Below are 7,358 nucleotides of genomic sequence, written 5' to 3'. Positions count from 1 at the left end.
GAGGGAGGTGATTCTGCCCCTCTCCTCTGCTCTGGTGAGACCCCACCTGGAGTACTGCGTCCAGCTCTGGAGCCCTCAGCACAGGAAAGACACGGACCTGTTGGAGCGGGTCCAGAGGAGGGTCACAAAAATGATCAGGGGGGTTGGACTAGATGACCTTTAGAGGTTCCTTCCAACCCAAACTGTTCTATGATTCTGTGGAACACTTCTCCTCTGAAGGAAGGCTGAGAGAGTTGGGGTTGTTTAGCCTGGAGAAGAGAAGGCTTCGGAGAGACCTTCTTGCAGCCTATCAGTACTTAAAGGGGGCTGATAAAAAAGATGGTGGCAAACTTTTTAGCAGGGCCTGTTGCGACAGGACAAGGGGGAATGGCTTTAAACTAAAGGGGGTTAGATTTAGACTAGATATAAGGGAGAAATTTTTGACGCTGAGGGTGGTGAAGCACTGGCACAGGTTGCCCAGAGAGATGATGGATGCCCCATGCCTGGAAACATTCAAGGTCAGGTTGGACGGGGCTCTAAGCAACCTGATTTAGTTGAAGATGTCCCTGCCCACAGCAGGGGGGTTGGACTAGATAACCTTTAGAGGTCCCTTCCAACCCAAACTATTCTATGATTCTATGAAATAAGCTCAATGAACAACACAAATGATGACTAAGTAAATTAATACTTCCAAATGCACCACTTGCATTTAGCAGCAATGTGCGCAAGATGGTACTGCCATATCTTTTTAAAATTCAAGTAATGATATACTGCAGATAAACCCCATTCAAATTTCCTCACAGTACTGTAGGCTTCTGCAAATGTTGACTCTTCATTGTTGACTGCAAATACAGTCCAGTAACAAAACTTCATTCTAACTTCCTCTCAGTCTCAAAATACAAGTCCATCCTCATCCAGCTTTCCAGAAGCCTCTTAGGTGTCTTAAACATTTATAAAATTTGTGATTTAAGCAAGTCTACATTAATTCTAATCCAAGGAAGACACAGGATGAATCCAAAGTTTCAGCAACCAGCATGACGAGTTTTGAGGATGAAGGATGTTGCCCCCGTCTGATGTTTCTCTAACCACTTCCAACATAATCCCACAGAATGAAGCAGAAACAGCTCCTATGGTCCAAGAACTTCTATAAACCAAAGAAGATTAGCCTGAGTCCACTTGTTATATCAAGCTGATGCACAATATACATTAGCCTGACTACAGGTACATGCTTTCCAATTCCAGGTATACAACCCCAAAGTGTCAGGATTAAAGAAAACACGCTTCAAAATTAACTGGTATAAGCTAAAACTTTAGCTAAGTTTTAATTCTAAAATGAACCTAAATCTAGAATATGATACCAATAATTCACTTTAAAAAACTTTATCAAAACTAAGGAGTTAGTATGCTGCAGAATGTGTAAACTTCTGTGCTCCATAATCCCAAGACTATTTAACAAGTTAAATTATCTTCAACATTTCTGTGGTAGGAGGCTTCTAGTAATGCACTCCTCAAGTTGTTATAGGCCATTTTTTTTCCTCAGTATTGCAAGGTACTCTTTGAACAGCTTCAGGCACCTAGAAAAAAAAGCTTTAAAGCATGACAACTTACTGAAGACCCAATAAGGCTTTGCACCTGATCCAGGTCTCATGACCACATGGAAAGCTGAGAGACTGCGCTCAACTGAGTCACAAAGAATAGTTTTTAAGTGCTAACTGCTGTGGCAAGACAGCAAAACACTACTGACATTAAAAAGCCTTATATCCGTTCTCCCTGCTAAGCAAAAGTAGAGAGGGTTTTAAGCAAAACCCCTTTTGCTTAACTAAAATGTATACACCTTCTGTGATCACACAGGGAAACAATGCTATTTTTTTTCCCCACAGAATCTGAGAGTAGTGCTCCACAAGAAATCGTTACAATAGCATGCACACAGATCTCAACCTCTGTGACAAACTACTGTGGTTAAATGTTGTCACTGAAAAACTAGTAGAGACTGCAGGACAAAAATCTTTTAAAATAAGGATGCTATCAGGAAACCTGCAGTAAGGAACACTGAACCACAAGCATCAAGATACAGTTTAAGGGAGCTGCTCTACAAACTACATGTATCATGTTGCCATCAACCAAACATCAAAGATGGCATGATGCCTTTCCAGGCAACCTAGTGGAATAAGCCAGTGTTATACTTACTCTAAATGCTAAGCTAGCGGACAGGAACCCTTTAGGATACAGGTATCCAAGACGGGATGGGACAATGGGATGGCTTTTGAACCTGACAGGATAGTCTCCTAAAGACTTGCTAAACTAGATGTGGCATTTCCTATGACAAAAACCCTCCAGGAATGAAGGTTTATTCTCAAGGGCTTAGAACTAAATACAAGGAAGAACTTTAAACAGAATTGGGCAGAACATTAAGGCAAACGTTTCAAGGTGACAGTCCCCGTGAAAGATTTTTATGTATGAGGGTCTACAGCTCTTCAGCATCCCTAGAGAGTTTTAAAGAAAGTATCTACAGTTGCCGTTCTGAACAGACACAGATCCCACTGGACAGACAGGGAGTCTGGGGCGTACATTCTCACCTTCTAACTAAGCTTATGCAAAGGGTAAAATGGGTTCACCCATGGGATTTTAGCTACAAGCCTCCTGGCACACCTTAAACAGCTATATATAACAATTGTTTGGTGGTCTATGCTAAATGATTTGCTGTTCAGTTCATTCATCATGGTTATTTTCCCAGAGAAGACTATGAAAACTTCCCCCCACGCCCCCAGACAAAACAGAAGTCCACGGGATCAGATGGGATGCATCCAAGAGTGCTGACGGAGCTGGCTGATGCCATTTCAAGGCTTTCTATCACCTTTATGAAAGGTTATGGTGATGGAGGGGGAGTCCTGGCAATTGGAAGACAAATGTCATCCCTATCTTCAAAGAGGAGGGCCTGGAGATCTACAGGCTGGTCAGAGTAACCTCAGTACCTGGGAAGATTATGGAGGAAATCCTTATAGAAGCTAGCTTCATGTACATAAAGAAGACTGGTAATAAACAGTACTGAAAGCTTACCAATGTAAACATAAACGTCTATTAAGTTTATATATATAGTGGTAAAAGATGACAATGTTTAACTTCCCATAAGAGGATAAATCAAGCATGCACTGTTCTAAAAGGTGAATTTTATATTAAACCACTCAGATTAAGACTTGCATGACAAAGGCAAATAGTTCAAGTACAACTCAAGTTTGTTAGTGGGGAAAAAAGCACAGAATACGACTTGATAGACTATCAGTAATTGTTCAGCAGCCAGGCTAACTTACTGGACTCTTTTTTTTTTTAATCTCTTTTTACTGCAAGTATCATCATTGATTTGCAGATCTGAAATGCCAGCATATGATAAATATCTTTAAGAGAATTATTATTATAATTTTAATTAAGATAATCAAAGCAAGTTGTACTTCTTTGAGCTGTCTTCAACGTAGAGTTTATTTCTCTTAAAAAATATCCCCTTTACATGGGACATTAAAGAGTGTACATAGCATTCAGATTTTGTACTTTGGTGTTTAAGAAAGCCAGTAATCCTACCACATATCTCCCGACTTGAATTTCACTGAAGAATTTATTCAGGCTGTAGTTTCATAACTGCCAGCGGAAGAGCAGGTCCCGCTGCCCTTTTTCATCCACTCCATTTCTATTCTTACCTTGTGCTGGCAGTAAAACTGATTCAGCTTAAAAATATACTTTCTCTTCTGGTCAAGTTAGTTTTTGGCAAAAGAAAAATGTGTAACCAAAAAGTCAAGTCAGGATCATTTCCTTCACTGAAAACTTGCATCTAAGGCACAGTTAGACAGTACAGCACCACCAGTGTAAGCAGTACACAGATGTCTGCCTTTTTTTTTTTTTTTACCCTCTTCCTCCCCACCCTGTGCAAGTCTCAGCTCTTCCTCCCCACTGGGCTCGGGTCTACACAACAAACCAATGGAAGTTATATGTCTGGCAGGAAATGATTAGTTTCTTTTGTTTAAATTAGCAGGTTGAATTGGCTCCTCATGCCATCAAACACAAGAGGCAGTGAAGGAGGAGAGGTGGGAATGCATGGCCAGGGCAGGACCACCAGACAGCAGTAACTCATTACAGTGGCTCTGCCATACCGTGTAACTGAACCTTTATATCCTTTTAAAAGCAAAAATAAACTGCAATTTCAGGCTTTTGGGCAATGGTATTTCAAAGTTAGTATCTAACCACCTGATTTTATTTACTTTTAATTACCATGGGCATTTCTGAAACCATCATCTGACTGCTGCCTTTACCAGACACTGTTTCATCCAGCCATATAAAATTCGTAATGTTTTTATTTTAAACCCCAGATAAATGCTGGAGGCTGAGTGCCATGTTAACGAAGGCTAGTATTCTTCTCAATTTATAGCAAAGATGCAAACTAAATCACTCAGATGCTGATAGCTCATAAATGTCTTCCCACAACTCCCCCATGTGTCCAGAAAAAAACAGAATTTCTCCCATGCTCATTGGGAAATAGGTAGTTCAATATCCAGCCGCACAAGACACTAAGATACAACTTGGAATTTCTAGCAACATAAAAAAGTGTGTTGTACCAGTGAAAATAAACATTTATCATAGCTTTGCAATGACATTCAGCATCTTGATCATCATCAAGAGCCAAAGCATGATCGCTCTTGTTAAATCCAAGCTTTTTTTGGGGTCTCATTAGTTCTCTTTTCCATATTTTCTATTCCCCCCCCCTTTTTTTTTTAATGACTGTCAGGTAGAAGGAAAGGTTCTATCAGTTATTTCCATTCTTCAAAGAACATCATTATGTATGGATAATTAAGTACTGTTTAATATACCTGCATGCATCTTCATCATATGCAACAAAGCATGCTACTAAAAGCTGCAAATAATATTGCCCAAACTAAGTACCACTTTATTATACATGTCAAAATTATCAACAGCACCAGCTAGTGAATAGATCCCTTAAGCCAAGCAATTCAAAGGGTATTGGGGAAAATGCCAAGATTCACTTTAAAAAAAAAAAAGAAAGAATTCTTAAAATTCAAGGCACACATATCTTACCTTCTAGTATATAGTATCTACTTGAGATAATTCTACCTTTCCCCAATTACTATAAAAAAAAAAAATTGGCGTGGCTTTTCCTTCTCATACTATTCAAACTGTAATCAAACTGACCTACTGGATCACTTGTTTTATGAAGGTCACAGTTCTTCAGTTGTAGCAAAGAAGGAAAAACTTCTAAGAGAGCCCTAAAGGTGATCTAATACCAAAACATGATCAAGCACGTATTTCAGGGCCTATTAGACCAAACTGCTGATAACTTGTCTGTTTTAACCATAAACCATATAGTTATAAAGCAGCGTAATACAGACATTGCAGTACACTTCATTAGTGCAGCAACGTTAGTGATTGCTTTTGATTGCATTCCTTTTACATACTTTTAAGAACAATATAAACTACAACAGAAAATAAATTTTTCAAACGAAACAAAGATTTCATTCAGGCATTAAATCACTCTAATCTTTCTCCTCAAATAAACCATCTAAGTTATGTTGTACCTTAATATTTTAAAACATTGATTTTGTGATTCATACTTAACTGTGAACTAAAGTTACAATTGATTCCGTTAATCTACAATATACCTTTATGCCTAAAGTATCTAAAGACTATTACAATAGAGTATAAATACAGTATACAGGCACAAAGCCTTGCATAATGCTGAAAGAAGAGTCCAAACTCAGGTATACTGTAAAAATACTCCAATCTTAGACTCAACATACAGAAGAACTTTTAAAGAGTGCAGACTAATGGAATTTTCAAAGTTATTACTATTTAATACCTATATGGCTTAAAACTAGACAACCTTACAGATAAGTATAACTTCGTTTCAAGATTTGTGTAAAATTAATGAGTACAAGATGCACTGTACACAAATGAAACACAGGTAAATTGTTGGGGTTTTTTCAGTCATTTCCAGTTTGCACTGCTCTCACAGCAACACCACAGCCCTTTTTCACAGATATTAACAGCTGCCTAGAAGAAAAGTTTGCAAATGAAGGACTCTATTATTCAGTAAACAAAAACATTTACAGTACTTAAGAAACTCTAGAAATGTGAACACAGTTAAAATAGAAAATTCTAATATTTAAAAGTAATTTTAATTCAACAGAGTTATGATAAATCTTTCATAATTATGTTGAGACTTTTACCAAAAGGTTTCATAGGATATTTTGGAGATGTGTATTGGCCATCATTTCTAGATTTCTATCCAGCATTATTAAGCTTTCTTTAAAGATTTACCTGTACTGCTAAAAACCGAAAGATACGTGCTCCTGTTACCTGCTAGTGAGGTGTGCTTCCTTGTGCCAGAAATGTTGAAGATGCCCATTCTTCTCTCAAAGAAAAAAATTAATACAAATTTCTAAAATAAAATACACTTCTTGTACTTGCTTCTATATATCCAGAGAACTGTACTTTACATGCCTATTGTGATTTTAACTTTAAGGCCTATTTACCTTCCTAGAATTAAACAGTTGAAACAACCCTCACAACTGGTTAATGAATCACTTTGAAGTAATTCTATGCCAGCACAGTTTAATTCAGAAAACAAAGAGGCCTTGAAAAGTACGCCAATAATTAAGTCTGAAATACCTTGATAGTTTACAAGAATTTTTGAGGGAAAAGTCACCAGCAAAGTCTTTTGTGTATGCCAGTCCTAGCCACATAAGTAACGGGACAACTTCTGACCATGCAAATCAGCTTGCTTTTTATCTCACAGCTTAGCCACAAGTACAACCTACTGCAGTTTTCATATACTTCAATGTTACTTTTTGAGAACATGCAAAAGACCAGGATTTAGGGCTAGATTCTTTGTTAATAAACCTACATATTGATGTACACAGATGCAGAGCCCAGATAAATAGGAGATGCGCCAAATGAAACAGAGGAAGTAAGTCCTTATCAGCTGCTCCACCCGTCCTTCTCTAGAAACACCCTCAGGAGTCCACCTTTTCCAGTGTCTCTTCTTGTAAAAATTTGAAACTATTTCCCTACCGTGACTTGACCAATCAAACATTACCAGACGCAGTCAAGAAACTACCTAATAGTTTCCTAATGCTGAAAAACAACTCATAACGGGAGCCGTTAAGAAAGTTACGCGTCCCCCATAAACACAGGCATGTTTTTCTCTGGCCTGGGAGAGCGTGGAGACCCTCCCTGAAGCTACGGTCACACTTCAGGAAAAACCCGGGCTCCTCTTTTATTTCCTTAAGCTGAACTTCCCGTCTACCCGTGCTTCCCCGTTTCGGGGACACAGACGCGGCCGCAGGGAAGGCGAGGCTTGGGGGCGCGCCCCGCCCCGC

The sequence above is a fragment of the Pygoscelis adeliae genome, unplaced genomic scaffold (genome assembly GCF_000699105.1).
Source record: "Pygoscelis adeliae isolate BGI_AS28 unplaced genomic scaffold, ASM69910v1 Scaffold183, whole genome shotgun sequence".
Lineage (NCBI taxonomy): Eukaryota > Metazoa > Chordata > Aves > Sphenisciformes > Spheniscidae > Pygoscelis > Pygoscelis adeliae.
The sequence above is the reverse complement of the archived record's forward strand: the minus strand, read 5'-3'. Positions refer to the sequence as shown.